We start from the raw sequence: 17,906 nt of genomic DNA on the forward strand, positions 1-17,906 counted from the left end.
CCTGTCAGGTTTAATAAGTGGGATTTCTTGCCTTATAAATGGGGTTGGGACCATCAGTTGCGTTGTGGAGAAGTCAGGTGGATACACAGCTGATAGTCCTACTTAATAGACTGTTAGAATTTGTATTATGGCAAGAAAAAAGCAGCTAAGTAAAGAAAAACGAGTGGCCATCATTACTTTAAGAAATGAAGGTCAGTCAGTCCGAAAAATTGGGAAAACTTTGAACGTGTCCCCAAGTACAGTCACAAAAACCATAAAGCACTCCAAAGAAACTGGCTCACATGCGGACCGCCCCAGGAAAGGAAGACCAAGAGTCACCTCTGCTGCGGAGGATAAGTTCATCCGAGTCACCAGCCTCAGAAATCGCAGGTTAACAGCAGCTCAGATTAGAGACCAGGTCAATGCCACACAGAGTTCTAGCAGCAGACACATCTCTAGAACAACTGTTAAGAGGAGACTGTGTGAATCAGGCCTTCATGGTAGAATATCTGCTAGGAAACCACTGCTAAGGACAGGCAACAAGCAGAAGAGACTTGTTTGGGCTAAAGAACACAAGGAATGGACATTAGACCAGTGGAAATCTGTGCTTTGGTCTGATGAGTCCAAATTTGAGATCTTTGGTTCCAACCACCGTGTCTTTGTGCGACGCAGAAAAGGTGAACGGATGGACTCTACATGCTTGGTTCCCACCGTGAAGCATGGAGGAGGAGGTGTGATGGTGTGGGGGTGCTTTGCTGGTGACACTGTTGGGAATTTATTCAAAATTGAAGGCATACTGAACCAGCATGGCTACCACAGCATCTTGCAGCGGCATGCTATTCCATCCGGTTTGCGTTTAGTTGGACCATCATTTATTTTTCAACAGGACAATGACCCCAAACACCCCTCCAGGCTTGTAAGGGCTATTTGACCATGAAGGAGAGTAATGGGGTGCCTGGCCTCCACAGTCACCGGACCTGAACCCAATCGAGATGGCTTGGGGTGAGCTGGACCGCAAAGTGAAGGCAAAAGGGCCAACAAGTGCTAAGCATCTCTGGGAACTCCTTCAAGACTGTTGGAAGACCATTTCAGGTGACTACTTCTTGAAGCTCATCAAGAGAATGCCAAGAGTGTGCAAAGCAGTAATCAAAGCAAAAGGTGGCTACTTTGAAGAACCTAGAATATGGCATATTTTCAGTTGTTTCACACTTTTTTGTTATGTATATAATTCCACATGTGTTAATTCATAGTTTTGATGCCTTCAGTGTGAATTTACAATTTTCATAGTCATGAAAATTAAGAAAACTCTTTGAATGAGAAGGTGTGTCCAAACTTTTGGTCTGTACTGTACATATTTATATGTTATAGAATTGACAATTCATTAGGAAATTGTTCTGAAGGAGCTTTAGGGGCTGTTCACACTGCAGGCAGAGTTTGGCACAGACAAGGTGCCACTGGTGGCCACATTGAATCCGCTTCTCATTGTTTTCAATGGAAAGATGTAGGCAGTGACCGCGCCAATAAAGGACGTGTTCTGTGGAGGTACGTAGTTCCATAGCAGCTGGGGGATAGGACATTTCCATTTCATACACCACCACGACCTCACTGCCCTATTATAACTTAAAGTCAACCGCTGATAAACAACTAATCTTGTGCTTCACATCTGACCTTGCTGCTGTGTTTTCGACACTTTTTCATCCTGCCCTGAGGAAAATTTCCTACAAAAATTCAATGTAGTATTGTACACTTCCGTCTTTAATGGAGCAGAACCTGAAAACATATTAACTCTGTGCCTTCCACCCCTAAGCCAGTGATGTTGATCGGTGCCACATTTAATCCAATGCCCTTATTACTGACTGGTAAGAACAGTCGCACTCTATGGCTATTGTTTTCCGGTACTGGATGATGATATCTGCTATACATTCCTCTTGCCAAGTGAGGCTATTGGGTTTCTGATGAATCCTATAGATTGTAAGCTCTTAAAGAAACAGCCATCAGTGATGCTTTGCTTCCATGATACATCAAGGCAGGGGTGGACTGGCCATAGACCCTACAGGGAAATTTCCTGATGGGTCGATGTCCAGGGGGACACACAAGCCCTCCTCATGGATGCTAGCCAGGTACATAATGACCTGATGCTGTCATGCTAAGAGCATCAGGTAGTTATGCACCTGGCCAGAGGCCGCAGGTGCCCTCCTGAATTCAACTGTATCAACGATCTCTGTATGGTGATAGGGCAGTATTTTGTGCTGCACTGTGGTATTCGGTTCTGCGGGGGCGGTATTTTGTGCTGCACTACATCTGACAGATGACTACTGCACATGCGCCACATGCGATATATGCTCCAATTGCTCTGCTAGGTTTATATCAAGCTGGCAGCTCAGGGGGTATGTTGCAGCTCAGAGAGTGTGTTCTTTTGCTGCAGCTCTCTCCCTCTAACAGCTCAGGAGGCAGTTGAGCATGTGCGTCCACCTCAGCCAGGTGGACAGAGAAATAAGAAAACAAACAAACAGCAGGTGGCGCTATACAGATACAGTGGCTATGCAATTTTTTTTAAATTACATGCAATTACAAAAGTATTCAGATCCAGGCGCTGGTTTGAAAACCATAGAATATTTTTCGTGGGACAACCCCTTTAAGAACGATCATGACAGTCAATCACTGCCTGGGATTTGATGAGTCACAGTGGTGCTCACTGGTGAGATCCTTCTCCCAGTTAATTACACCATTGTATGTACAGCCCCAGTGATGACTCTGGTTCTATTGTATTTCTCCTACAAGGACATGAATCAGGCCAAAGTTGTCAGCAGATTACTCAGGCTGAAAATACAACAATATATCTGCAGATGAAATTAATAACTCTTCGGCCTCACACACGTATACGGCAGGTATTGCACTGACTCAGATGACACCGGTGATTTACAGAGTGTGATAGGGCTTCAGTTTCCAGCAACACTTTGTCAAATATATGCCCCATGCCCTCAGAAGAAAAGAGGGGGGGGGGGGGGGATTCCTGGCACAGGAAAAGCCGGTTATATTAGTTTTCCCGGCATCTGCTTTGTATGAATAAACAGACCAGCCATTGTAAATCAGTGGATGTCTATGGAGCTCTATTGGTTCAACATGTTGTAGGCTACATTCACATTAGTCAGCTTAACCTGGGTCCTGGTAGGCAACCTCGGGCACTCCAGGTGTTGCGAAACTACAACTCCCAGCATGCATACTTCCTCTGCTTTTCTCAGAACTCGCACAGAAATAAATGGAGCATGCTGGGAATTGTAGTTTCGCAACAGAGGTTGCTGACCCCTGATATAGACAATCTGCATCAGCAGATCTGCAGTTTAAAGCATAGGGAAGAGAAACTGAGGCACCCTAGGCCTGGCCACACACATAAGAAAACTGAATGCTCATTATACCAACAGTTATTACTCCCGATCCCCTCATACACATGCATGCTCAGTTTGGCATAGGATGCATGTGTTCTAAGTAGGCGGAGGAAGGGGGGGGGGGGATTGCTTTCAGAGTCTTCTAACTACCCAGTCCTTACCTCTGACATATGCAATGGGAGAAATTCAGAAGACCCCCATACACATTAGATGGTCGGCGGTCCCACTGAAATTTGAATTCGGCCAACATACTTACATGTATCATTTCACATTGTAGGGATCTGTGTACTTACGGTGGAGTTGTCAATGACAGACTTTGGGGGGGTTAATAGTCCAAATGATGCTTTATTTTTCATCCACTCAATACAACACAATACAGGGCATCCAAGTTAACCATCACTTGGGTGAAGCCACAGCAAATATAGCAACGCAACAGTGCCCAATGAATTAGGGTCTCTAGGGGTGGACTAGGAACTTAAAGTGGCCCTGGAAAAAAAACTGTGGCCCCATGTTGTAGGCGCGTCCAAATTGACAGAAGAAGGGCCAACTAAATTAGGCAGGAACAACAGAAGTAGGCAGGGTCAGCAATACCATAGTGCAGCACAAAATACTGCCGCCCTTGCCACATCTGTATTCAACTGTAACACAGTCATGAGGATAGTAATACAGTTGAGTTCAGGAGGGCACCTGCGGCTGTTGAGCATCAGATCATTATGTACTTGGCCTGAGACCATCAAGAGGGCTTGGGTGGCCCCCTGGGCATCGGACCACCAAGAAATTTCCCTGTACAGTCGTCGGGTCTATGATCAATATGCCCTTGACACTCTTTTTAGGGCCAATGCCGTTCTAGGGGCAGGTTCCCAACGAGGTCAGCCCTATTGGGCGGGAACTCTATATAGATAGGTAGGGCGTTCTGGGTCCCCTCTCTCCCAATTTTTATCAGGGCTTACCAGGAATACCTACTCTATTCACCATCTATATATGTGAGCACCTGAACCACAATTTCATCCATCAACCCGCTGGGAGCACCCCTCTGCCTTACCAGGTACCTTTTTTGATACGGTTTCTTTTGGAATCTGGTAAGGCTATTTATGTCATTTCCTATACCAGGGATTAGCAACCTCCGGCACCCCAGCTGTTCAGAAACTCCAACTCCAAGAATCCTCCTTTCACTTCTATGGGAGTTAGAAGAGCAGCCGAGCATGTTTGCATGCTGGAAGTTGTAGTTTCACAGCAGCTGGAGTGCCGAAGATGGCTGAACCCTGTTCTATACCCTGATGCCCTGGATTGAGTATCCGGACACAAGTGTCAATAACAGCTTTTTTTGCAACGCTATTAATTTAGTTTCACCCAAGGAGACATGCGTGTATAAGGGAAATTGGTATACTTCGAATTGTTTTAACGGTTCTATTAAAAGTTATGTTTTAGTAATTTGTTCGCCCTCTTGTGGATGACCACCAGTCTGTTGCCCAAGCCCAACATCCAGAGCCTTGTCTCCTCTACGAGTCCTTCTCCACACCTCTCCAACATCTTGAACTCTCTTACCAGATGCCGTTGTTGGTCTGTGGCTCCTGGTGTCACAACCAGACAGCTGAGAAGCTCTGACAGAGGCCTTTCAGAAACTCCTCCTTGAGTTTCTTTGTTGTGGTATTCAGTTCCTCATCTCGTTAGCCTCTCTCAGCTGTCATGTGTTGGACTAATTGCTTCCCTTTAAATTCCTCCCCAGAATGCTTTTCTGGGCGGCTTATACTTCTTCCTGGAGTGTGTGTGCATGCTGACCTTGTTCTCCTGTCTGGTACAAAGTTAAGTGTTGAACATTTATCTGTTATTTTCTGTTTGCTGGATCCCAGGTGACCCTGACTCCCTCCGTATCTTGTGTAGGGAGCCGGTGGTCGTGTCCCCTCACTATTGTAGGGTGCTCAGGGGTTATATAGTCAAGGTACGTGGATATGCAAACTTCCACCATTCAGATCTTTGCATAGGCTGAGCAGCCAGGGAAAGTGCCAGGTCTTCTGCAGGGGTCTCCCTTTTGGTTCCTTAGCTTTGGATCCACTCAGTCATATATGCATGTTGCTTTGCCTTGTTTCCTGTACACCGTCCGTGACATTATAAGCCGCCATAACCGTCTCAAGCATGGATCCGGTTTCACTTTTGGCTGAACGCCTTCAGGGTCTTTCATTGGAGGTAGCTAACTTTTTCTCAGCTTCAAGTGACCGGTTCAGCTGGCGTTCATGGAGTTTGTTCTGAGCCTAAGATTTCGCTCCCGGATACGTTTTCCGGGGGTAGTGAGAATTTTGTGTGCTCTAGAGAGGCTTGCAAACTCCGTTTTCGCCTTCTTCCCCACTCCTCTGGTGATGAGGAACGGAGGGTGGGGATCATTATATTGCTACTCAGGGGTAACGCTCAGTCCTGGGCCTTTTCGCTGCCGGAGGGGGCACGGTCCCTCCGTTCAGTGGATGAATTCTTTTTAGCCCTGGGTCAGATATATGATGATCCGGATCGTATTGCTCTGGTGGAGTCTAGACTACGTCTCTTATGCCAGGGTAAACAATCCGCAGAGATTTACTGCTCAGAATTTCGGAGATGGGCAGCTGATACTGGTTGGAATGATGCTGCACTCCGAAGTCAATTTTGCCATGGTCTTTCAGAGGGATTGAAAGATGCATTTGCCTTTCATGAAAGGCCTATTTCTTTGGACTCTGCTATGTCTCAGGCCGTTCGTATTGACAGGCGTCTTAGAGAGAGAGGAGAGATCTCTCCTTCCTGTCATACTCGGTCCCAGGACTGTGCAGCGGTCCCATTCTGTGCGCAGGGGTCTCAGTCGCTGTCAGCCCCTTCTGAGCAGGAGCCCATGCAGCTGGGGTTGATTGCTTCTGACAATAGAAGATTCAGCCCGCATGGGAGGGTTTGTTTTTGTTGTGGAGGTATTAATCATTTGGCAAATATTTGTCCCTCTAGGAGATTCAGGCAGTTCTCTGGGAATAATAAAGAAACAAAGAGGAAAAAATCTTTTAAAAATGTTCCGTCTGTTACTATTGGCAGGGTTGAGGCGGAAATTGAAGGTTTTCCGTTTGCTTGTAGTTCCCGTTTTGTCCTGCCTGCTAGGGTGGCGCTAGAGAGCAAGAGCATTTTTTGTGAGATTTTTGTGGATAGTGGAGCAGCGGTCAATCTCATTGATAGTCAATTCGCAATAGCTCATGGTTTCCAGGTGTGCACTTTGGGAAAGGATATTCCGGTTTTTGCGATTGATTCCGCTCCACTTTCTCAGAAATCATTAAAGGGCATAGTTCACAATATCCGTTTAATTGTGAGTGATGCTCATGTTGAGGATGTGTCATGTTTCGTCCTTAGCGGTTTGCCTACCCCTCTAGTGTTGGGGCTACCCTGGCTCACTAAACATAACCCCACCATTGATTGGCAAGCGAGGCAAATAAATGGTTGGAGTGACTTTTGCAGAGAGAATTGCCTCACGACATCTGTTTCTGAGGTTGCTACTAAGACTGTACCATCTTTTCTCTCTGAATTTTCGGATGTCTTCTCTGAGAGTGGAGTTCAGGATTTGCCCCCGCACAGGGAGTACGATTGCCCTATTAATCTCATCCCAGACGCCAAGCTGCCTAAATCTCGTTTATACAATCTTTCCCAACCTGAGAGGATCGCTATGCGTGCTTATATCTCTGAGAGTCTGAGAAAGGGACACATACGACCCTCGAAGTCACCTGTTGCCGCTGGTTTTTTCTTTGTTAAGAAAAAAGATGGTTCATTAAGACCTTGTCTGGATTTCAGGGAGCTGAACAGTATCACAATTCGTGACCCTTATCCGCTTCCTCTGATCCCGGACCTGTTTAACCAGGTTGTTGGGGCTAAAGTATTTTCCAAATTAGATTTAAGAGGGGCATACAACCTGGTCAGGGTCAGAGAAGGGGGCGAATGGAAGACGGCCTTTAATACCCCTGAGGGCCATTTTGAAAATTTGGTTATGCCTTTTGGTTTGATGAATGCCCCAGCCGTTTTTCAGCATTTCGTGAACAGCATTTTTTATCATTTGATGGGAAAATTTGTATTGGTGTATTTGGATGACATTTTGATTTTTTCTCCCGATTTCAAAACTCATAAGGAACATTTACGTCAGGCCTTGCTTATCCTGCGGGAGAATAAATTATATGCGAAACTGGAAAAATGTGTGTTTGCGGTTCCAGAAATTCAATTTCTGGGGTTTCTTCTCTCCGCTTCTGGTTTTCGCATGGATCCCGAGAAGGTCCGCGCTGTGCTTGAGTAGGAGCTTCCTGAGAATCAGAAGGCGCTGATGCGTTTTTTGGGCTTTGCCAATTATTACAGGAAGTTCATTTTGAATTATTCTTCTATTGTTAAACCACTCACTGATATGACCAGAAAGGGGGTAGATTTTTCTTCTTGGTCAGTAGAGGCGCGTAAGGCTTTTTCTGATATCAAGGAGAGTTTTGCTTCCGCTCCCATCTTGGTGCAACCTGATGTTTCTTTGCCCTTCATAGTTGAGGTTGATGCTTCTGAGGTGGGTGTGGGGGCGGTCTTGTCTCAGGGTTCCTCTCCTGCCAATTGGCGACCGTGTGCCTTTTTCTCAAGAAAACTCTCCTCCGCAGAGAGAAATTACGATGTGGGAGATAGGGAATTGTTGGCCATCAAGTTGGCTTTTGAGGAATGGCGCCATTGGCTAGAGGGAGCCAGACACCCTATTACCGTATTTACTGACCATAAAAATCGGGCCTACTTGGAGTCAGCCAAGCGTCTGAACCCGAGACAGGCCAGATGGTCTTTGTTCTTTTCTAGGTTTAATTTTGTTGTCACGTTCCGCCCTGGAGTTAAGAATGTGAAGGCAGATGCCCTGTCACGTTGTTTTCCGGGAGGCGGGAATTTTAAAGACCCGGGTCCCATTTTGGCTAAAGGTGTGGTGGTCTCTGCTCTTTTTCCTGAATTGGAGGCAGAGGTGCAGGCAGCCCAGTCAGAGGCTCCTGATCTTTGTCCTCCTGGGAGGTTGTTTGTGCCTCTCGCTTTAAGACACAAGATTTTTAAAGAACACCACGATACGGTCCTTGCTGGGCACCCGGGGGTAAGAGCCACACTGGATCTCATCGCTCGGAGATTCTGGTGGCCTGCACTTCGTAAGTCGGTTGAGGGTTTTGTGGCAGCCTGCGAGACTTGCGCTCGTGCCAAAGTCCCTCATTCTCGGCCATTAGGTCCTCTCCTTCCCTTACCCATTCCTTCCCGTCCTTGGACACATCTGTCCATGGACTTCATAACGGACCTGCCTCGTTCCTCGGGGAAGACTGTGATTCTGGTGGTGGTGGACCGTTTTAGCAAAATGGTGCATTTCATCCCTTTTCCTGGTTTGCCCAATGCTAACACGCTGGCGCAGGCATTTATTGATCACATTGTCAAATTGCACGGTATTCCTTCAGACATAGTCTCTGATAGGGGCACGCAGTTTGTTTCCAGATTCTGGAAGGCTTTCTGTTCTCGCTTGGGGGTTCGGTTGTCATTCTCTTCTGCTTTCCACCCGCAGTCGAATGGCCAGACAGAGCGCGTCAATCAGAATCTGGAGACATATCTGCGCTGTTTTGTGGCGGAGAATCAAGAGGATTGGTGTTCTTTTTTGTCCCTTGCTGAGTTTGCTTTAAATAACCGTCGTCAGGAGTCCTCTGATAAGTCACCATTTTTTGGTGCATATGGGTTTCATCCGCAGTTTGGGACTTTCTCGGGAGAGGGGTCTTCTGGTTTACCTGATGAGGACAGATTCTCCTCGTCTTTGTCATCTATTTGGCAAAAGATTCAGGATAATCTAAAGAGCATGAGTGAGAGATATAAGCGTGTGGCAGATAAGAGACGTGTGCTTGGTCCGGACCTGAATGTTGGTGATCTGGTGTGGTTGTCTACCAAGAATATCAAATTGAAGGTTCCCTCCTGGAAGTTGGGTCCTAGGTTTATTGGGCCTTACAAAATCCTGTCTGTCATCAATCCTGTTGCATACCGTCTTGATCTTCCTCAGACTTGGAAGATCCATAATGTTTTTCATAAGTCCTTATTGAAACCTTATGTTCAACCCATTGTACCCTCGCCTTTGCCTCCTCCTCCGATTATGGTTGATGGGAATCTTGAATTTCAGGTCTCTAGGATTGTGGATTCTCGTCTTGTCCGCGGTTCTCTTCAGTACCTTGTTCATTGGGAGGGGTATGGTCCTGAGGAGAGGATGTGGGTCCCAGTGACGGACATTAAGGCCTCTCGTCTCATCAGGGCTTTCCATAGGTCCCATCCTGAGAAGGTGGGTTCTGAGTGTCCGGAGTCCACTCGTAGAGGGAGGGGTACTGTCACAACCAGACAGCTGAGAAGCTCTGACAGAGGCCTTTCAGAAACTCCTCCTTGAGTTTCTTTGTTGTGGTATTCAGTTCCTCATCTCGTTAGCCTCTCTCAGCTGTCATGTGTTGGACTAATTGCTTCCCTTTAAATTCCTCCCCAGAATGCTTTTCTGGGCGGCTTATACTTCTTCCTGGAGTGTGTGTGCATGCTGACCTTGTTCTCCTGTCTGGTACAAAGTTAAGTGTTGAACATTTATCTGTTATTTTCTGTTTGCTGGATCCCAGGTGACCCTGACTCCCTCCGTATCTTGTGTAGGGAGCCGGTGGTCGTGTCCCCTCACTATTGTAGGGTGCTCAGGGGTTATATAGTCAAGGTACGTGGATATGCAAACTTCCACCATTCGGATCTTTGCATAGGCTGAGCAGCCAGGGAAAGTGCCAGGTCTTCTGCAGGGGTCTCCCTTTTGTTCCTTAGCTTTTGGATCCAGCGAGTCATTTATGCATGTTGCTTTGCCTTGTTTCCTGTACACCGTCCGTGACACCTGGGAGGTGATGACATAGAAGACTACGTCTGAGATGACTATCACCAGGAACCATTCCACCAAGTTCACCAGCTGGTTGGCATCCTTTGGGTGCCCACGTCTGACCCAACATTGAAGGTCAGCCAATAAGGCCTGGAGGTAAGCGGTCCACTACAACCTTCTTCCACCCTCCTGGCACGTATGGCCTGTGTAACCCCAAGGCAAGCAAGAATCTCCATCTTTCATTTGGTATAGTCCCGGACAGCCTGCTCGCTGAGGTCGTAATAAGCCTTTTGGGGTTCTGTGGTCATTAGGGACACAATTACTTCTGGCCATTTTGCAGCTGGGAGTTGCTCTCTTGCCACCATTCTCTCAAACACAGAAAGGTGGGCCTCCACATTATCCTCTGGAGTTATCTATTGCAAGGCCTGCTGCACATCTTTCCTTACATTAATAGTCTCTGTAGGCTTTCCTGCATTCTCTGGGGGTGGGATAAAATTCTGTCACACCGTTTCCCTTTGTATACTTCCACAAATTGTAGGGATCTTTGAGGTGGGGTCAGCAATCACAGACTCTCAGATTTCTGGGTTTAAAAGTCCGAACGGTGTTTTATTTTTCATGTAGCACAACAAAATACAGGACTTCCCAGTTAACTGTCACTTGGGTAAAGCAACAGCACACAAAGTATAACACAAAACATGAAATAAGCACCTGCCCATCTGGGCCTAATTATACAGAGAACTTCTCTCTCCTACCTATGCCTTCATCATGTCAGGAGGATCAGGCGTTGCACAACCTCATGGTCAAACAGCCACCATGCTCTGACCCTGACTGAGGCTCTGAGGTCTCTATTTATTCACCAGGAAAGATCCCAGTAGACATACCTGTAATCTCCTCAGGCTAGAGAACTATCTATTGTGGAGTAAGGATCCCACAACAAAACAGCTCCAGCAAACTACACTTTGCTGAAGCAAATACAGCCTTCTGGATTCTTTTTAGCTCACCCAGCTAAGGACTCTGGGTGAAATAGACACCCCTTCCAGCACTTTTCCACATACTTTGTTACAATGGCCAATGATTAGATAGGAGTTGGATTTCAGACTACTTTTGAAATGAGCAGTCAAATTTACAGAGGGAGGGCCCATGCCATTCTGTGCTCCCTTATTCCTCCTGCCTCTCACTGACTGGCAGGGCGAGATGAGATGACTATACAGGAACCTGGCCCTGCCAATCAAGGAGAGGGGGAAGACTGGCAGAGGAAGCAGGAGAAGAAAGGGTGCACAGAGTGGCTTGTGTCCAAGGGAGGGGTAAATGATGGAGAATTGAGCTAGTGGCTCTGTGAGCCTCCACAGTTGTAATGCAAGGCACCTGGTATTGACACTGGCCCTTGGCGTTAGGAACCAGCTTGGCAGTTTGGTCTGGGGAAGATGATCGCCCCTATCGCCTATCCCCCCAAATTAGCCCCTCGAGCAAGTTTGTGCAACCCTTCTACATTAGGTTGATCTTTTTAGTCACTAGTGGCCAAAAAAGTTCTACCTGACAGGTCACATTTTTGGCAGACAACAGTCACCAGTCATTGGCTATACCTCCTGACATTTATCTAGTATATAGAAAATAGGTTAAATCCCAAGCTCTTACAAGACAAGCAAAGCAGCCATATCTTCTGTATAAAGCCTTACTATTACTAGTTTTTCATGTACCAGTCACAACCCAGCCATTGCTATCTTCAGTCTACAACAGAAGGCCTCGCCAGAAGCAGCCTCCTGTCCATCAGGTCAATAAGCACATTTCCTTTCTGAATATTGACCTAGGTGACAAAGTCTAAGTGGCCTTTAATGAATAAATCCTAATCTTTTCCGGGCCAGGACTGCACGTACACCGCAATGACATCATGTGGGCACTTAGAACCCCATGCAGACTGTCCTAGGAGTTAGGTGGATTGTATGAGGTAATAATGCCCATCTCCTGACAGTTTTAATGTTTGTAATGAAATGACAGCACGACCTGTCTTCCTCCCTGGAGCGCAGAGTAGGACACTTGTTGAGGAGAACAGAAGTGGTATTATGTGAGAGTCATGATTACAGGCTCTTAATTAAATTAAATATAGCACCCATTAGTGGTTAACCTACACCCGTTGACTCATAGGAGGACAATCCCTGTTCACACTGACCCATATTATAACCTTCCTGCAGTTGCCTGGCATCATCGTGGTTTGCCCTGCAACTAGGATGTCCATGCCACACACAGAGGAGGCTGGCTGTCTCAGCTCATGGCTGTAGACCCTCCATTATAAAGGATATGTTGTCGGTCTCCAGGCACATTTACCAGTGAATCACCAGAAGGAAGCATGGTCCTTCCCGTCACTCACTGAGGAAGCTCAGTAGGGTTCATGACTCTAGGTGGTAACATAAACCATTCAGCATCTCACCATGTGTGGGATTCGAAGATAAATTACATTTATGGGTTATCAATGCATGGCCAAACATGACAGCAATTAAAATTTGCTGTGAAATGTCAAATGACATCTAAACATAAAGGGATTATCCCATGAAAAATACAATTTATAGTTAAACATTGGCCATAATTATAGACTTTTTTTGTATTTGCATTAATTAAAAAATGTTTTGATCCTCAGATATTCCAGGAATAATATCAGTATTAACTCCATCTGCTGTTTCTAATGAACAGAAACAAGGTTCTCTGGTCTGATGAAACTAAGATTGAACTTTTTGGCGTCAATTCTAGACAACATGTTTTGAAAAACAAAAACAAAAAAATAAGGCACTGCTCATTACCTGCCCAATACCATCCCTACAGTGAACCATAGTGGTGGCAGCATCATGCTGTGGGGCTGTTTTTCAGCGACTGGGAGAGGGAGACTGGTCAGGGTTGAGGGAAAGCTGAATGGAGCAAAGTACAGAGATATTCTTAATGAAAACCTGATGCAGAATGCTCTGGACCTCAGACTTGGCGAAATGTCCACCTTCCAACAAGACAATGATCCTAAGCACACAGCCAAGACAACACAGGAGTGGCTTAGGAAAAACTCTGTAAATCCCCTTGAGTGGCCCAGACAGAGCCCTGATACACTGTGGTATCAACAAGAGGACTGGAGGCTGTAATCACTGCCAAATGGGTTAAGGATCATCTGAACACTTATGTCAATACTATATTTTAGTTTTACTTTCCAATACATTAACAAAGACTTCCAACATTCTGTTTTCACTTTCTCATTATGGGGTATTGAGTGCAGATTAATGGGGGGAAAACTTCACATTGTTTTTTATTTTAGCACAAGGCCACAACATAACAAAATGTGAAAAATGGGCACTGTACTTACTGTATTTTTCAGACTCTAACACCCAAAGGTGAGCAAATAATGGCAATTTTTTAAATGTCTGATCTGAGGATTGATGGGAGTCTGATCTGAGGCTGATGGGGGTCTGATCTGAGGCTAATGGGGGTCTGATCTGAGGCTCATGGAGGCTGAAGGGGTCTGATGGGGGTCAGATCTGTGGCTGGTGGAGGCTTAGAGGGGTCTAAGAAGGGTCTAATCTGAGGCTGATGGAGCTTGGGGGTCTGATTTTTGGGCTCTGATCTGAGGTCTGATGAGAATTGGGGGTCTGATCTGAGCTGTGATAGAATTTTTTTTTTTCTTATTTTCCTCCTCTAAATCTTAAGTGCGCCTTATAGTCCAAAAACACGGTTATATGGTTTCAGGGAGGCGACAGATTCACTTTAAGGCCTCATATACATTAGACTACAGTCACCATTTATTTTCAGGGAACCAGACAAAAGTCTAACATGTATGGGATGGTTCTAACTCTCTCCTGACAGATGATTTCAAGGGAAAGAAGCAATCGGCGGACTGAATTTAATTTATTTTTTGTTCTTTGTGGAGATAAGCTGTTGTCAGAGGTGTCTGGCATAGGCTTTCCCCTTTCTTCCCATTAAAAACACATACACACTCGGCCAAACCCAGTGTACATGTGTATGGGGGAGTCAGCTATTGAAGGTGTATGGCCACCTTATGTCAAAGCATTTTGGGGCACATTTATTAAGACCGGCAAAGGCAGGATTGAACAGTTCACCCTGAGGCCTCTATACCCAAACCTGACCATCATCAGATCCTTAGCCGTCGCTAAAGATGATACTGTTCTAGTCCATAGCAGTCCAGGTTTCTCGTTCACGACACCACCACAAAAGAATGTGACAGTGCCTGGCTGTCAATGACAGGACACGTAATGGGCACCGTGACGCCAAATTTCCTTCTGCTAAGTGCTTGGAAATGTCTGGGCAGTGACAGGGGTGTGTATTGAAGGTGCCACCTGTGTCCGGATGTTTGACAACAAAACTGTGGAAGTTGTTCGTGGTCTGTCTGCCCATCCGGAGCCTGTTTGCCATGCGTGCATGCTGTCACGTAACCACTCCTCCCAACACCTCCGAACAGCTGGGTCAAAATGGCAGTTCATTAAAACGGCCACCCTGTTTCTCTCAGTCCAATGATGTGACTCCTCTCAAAGTCTGTCATCTGGGCAAAATGTCTTCTAGTGCTTTGTAGAGACATGTCTACTAGTCATTGATCTCTTGCCAAGAGGTACACTACCCAAAAGTAGCCTCTGGGAGCCTTTTCATATGGTAGCAGGGGAAGCACTTTTATGCCGTTTTGTGGCAAGACCCAGTGTCTAATCAGATCACACCTGTAATCATGCCGAGTTTTGCAGCAATCCAACTTTTCTATCTAAGTTTAGTTTTTTTGTCAGTGAGTGTGCATTCTAACTAGTCTTGTCTTATAATATAAAAAACTGTGTATTCTTCCTCCTGCCCTTCACAGCAGGCAGTTCAGATGACACTGCACATCCCGGATGGTTATTGTGCATGCGTCTTACTGTATTAGGCTACTTTCACACTAGCATTAATAGTGTCATAGGGTCTCAATACCGGAAAAAAAAAAGCTTGCGTTTTGTCCCCATTCATTGTCAATGAGGACAAAACGTAACTGAAGAGAACGGAATGCTCCAAAATGCATTCGGTTCCATTCTCATACCGGAGAGCAAATCGCAGCATGCTGCAGTTTGCTTTCCGTCCTGGGATGCGGAGCAAAACTGATCCGTCATGACCCACAATGAAAGTCAATGGGGACGGATCCGTTTTCTCTGACACCATCTGACACATTACAAAACGGATCCGTTCCCCATTGACTTTCAGTGGAGTTTATGACGGATCCATCTTGGTATGTTAACGATAATACAACCGGATATGTTCATAACGGACGCAAAACGTATTATCAGTAACAGAAGCGTTTTTGCTGAACCCTGCCAGATCCAGCAAAAACGCTAGTGTGAAAATAGCCTTAGGGTGGGTTCACATCCGCATTACGTATTCCGTTATGGCTTTCCATTTTAACATGGTTATAACGGAAAATAACGGAATCCATAGGACGGAAGTCAAAACGGAAGCCTTTAAGAAGCATTCCGTTTTGATCCTTCATAATCGTATTATGACGGAATGCAAAATAAAAGCCTTTAAAAGGCATTCCATTTTCCTTTCCGTCATAATAGAAGTCTATGGGAATCATAATGGATCCGTCTGGTTCCCGTTATGGAGAACAGACAAAAAAGTCCTGTCGACAGGACTTTGTTTTCCGTCTTGCATAACGGGAACCAGGCGGATCCGTTATGATTCCCATAGACTTCTATTATGACAGATCAAAACGGAATGGCTCTTAAAGGCTTCCGTTTTGACTTCAGTCTTATGAATTCCGTTATTTTATAAACATGTTATCACGGAATACATAACGCTGATGTGAACCCACCCTTACATGTGAATAAGGACACAAACCTTCATACTGTACGTATTTTTCAGCCATGGATACCAGCTAAGGGGATTTAAGTAGTAGTAGCAGCGGCGAGCATATTGTGTTTGTTCTTTATTATTTCTGTTGTGATTGTTGTAACATTTGCTATTGTTTTCTGCTATTTTTGTATTGACATGCACCATATGACCAACAATGTGAACAGACTGGTGATACTTTTTAATGACTTTTTTAAACACATATTGAAACTTCTATTTGGTAATTTACTTTTAGGAGTGTTGTGGGTCATCTGGTAGGTTTGTGTTATTTGTAGCACCACAAACAAAGATTAGAAAACTGTATCTTTTTGTATCTTGTATTTAAAGAGCATTGTTGCAATAGCCACCCTATTAAACCAGACTCCCTGTTAGGGTCCATTCACACGTCCGTTGTTTCTTTCCTGATCTGTTCCGTTTTTTGCGGAACAGATCTGGACCAGATCTGGACCCATTCATTTTCAATGGGTCTTGAAAAAAAACGGACAGCACAATGTCTGATTTTTTTTCAGGACCTATTGAAAATGAATGGGTACAGATCTGGTCCAGATCTGTTCCGCAAAAAACGGAACAGATCAGGAAAGAAACAACGGACGTGTGAATGGACCCTTAGGGTCAATTTTGCTTAGTTAAACGATCCCTTGGTAGAAATTGGTGACTCCATTGTAGAGAACTTAGATGTAGATGCACTTTAATTCATATACTAAGTAGATGTTTGGAGCACCAAGGGGTAGGCCTAGCTACTCAGAACACTGATTCACCACCGCCTTTTCCCCTTGCAAGCGCCGTCTCTCAGGTGATTGCATCTTTTACACGACGTCAAAAATCTGCGTTTGTTGGCAGCACATTGACCTATGTGTTTTGCCGACAATATGCAAACTGAATGGGGGCCAAACAATTGTAGTAACGATTATTAACCCCCCCCCCCCATACAGATTGCACTGGGCCATGTAATGATTGCTGGTAGACTTGCATATTGTTGACTGGTGCTCATTTTGGGGGCCCCATGTAAAAGGACTCTGATGCATAATGTGTTTCCATATCTAGATGTTCTTTATTACAGGATCTTCCTGCAGTATTATTACCTCTTTGTGTCAATTCTGATCAGAGTGCCGGTGTGAGCAGCAATGCAGAGCGGACAATTTTCAGTCTACCTTATCTGTGTACTCACCAGCATGAGGTCTCATGGCTTTTATCACTGAGAACGTGACAAGAAATTAGTTGTTGATTGGGTTAAGTGACAACTAGATGTCCCCGGTACAAATTCACTTACAACTACGCTTCCTATATTAGTAAAGGTGGAGTGTGGACATGGAGAGCAGGGATGGGGGGAGAGGATACAAGGCGGATGGTATTACAGATGGCAAGGTCTCTGAGCTACTTTAGAGGGACATTCATAAAAAATTAGCTATTGTTTAAACCAACATTTTATGTAAAACATTTTTTTATTGTTTTTTTTTATTGTACTGTCTAAAAAAAATGTGAATCTCATATTAAGTGCAGCACATAATAGGTACAAGCCCACAATGATGTTGGGACAACCCCTACAAAAAAATAAAAAAAATTGCTGTTTTTGTAAACATAAAAAAATAAAAAAATTCGGACCAGTAAAGTTAGATCATGTATTTGTCGTGTTCTTGATCTCCTTGCCGCCCCCTTTCTCATTATGAATCCTAGATGGTGGGGAAGGTGAAGACACCAACATAAATACATTAGGCGCCATGTTGAGGAAGATGGTCCATACTACTTTACTTTTACAGACTGGAACAGGGGCTTATAGGGGCCCCATAGCAAAGTTTAGTAAAAGCCCCCTTCCCCAGCAATAAAAAAAAAAGTCACCC

Source organism: Bufo gargarizans, chromosome 2 (genome assembly GCF_014858855.1).
Source record: "Bufo gargarizans isolate SCDJY-AF-19 chromosome 2, ASM1485885v1, whole genome shotgun sequence".
NCBI lineage: Eukaryota > Metazoa > Chordata > Amphibia > Anura > Bufonidae > Bufo > Bufo gargarizans.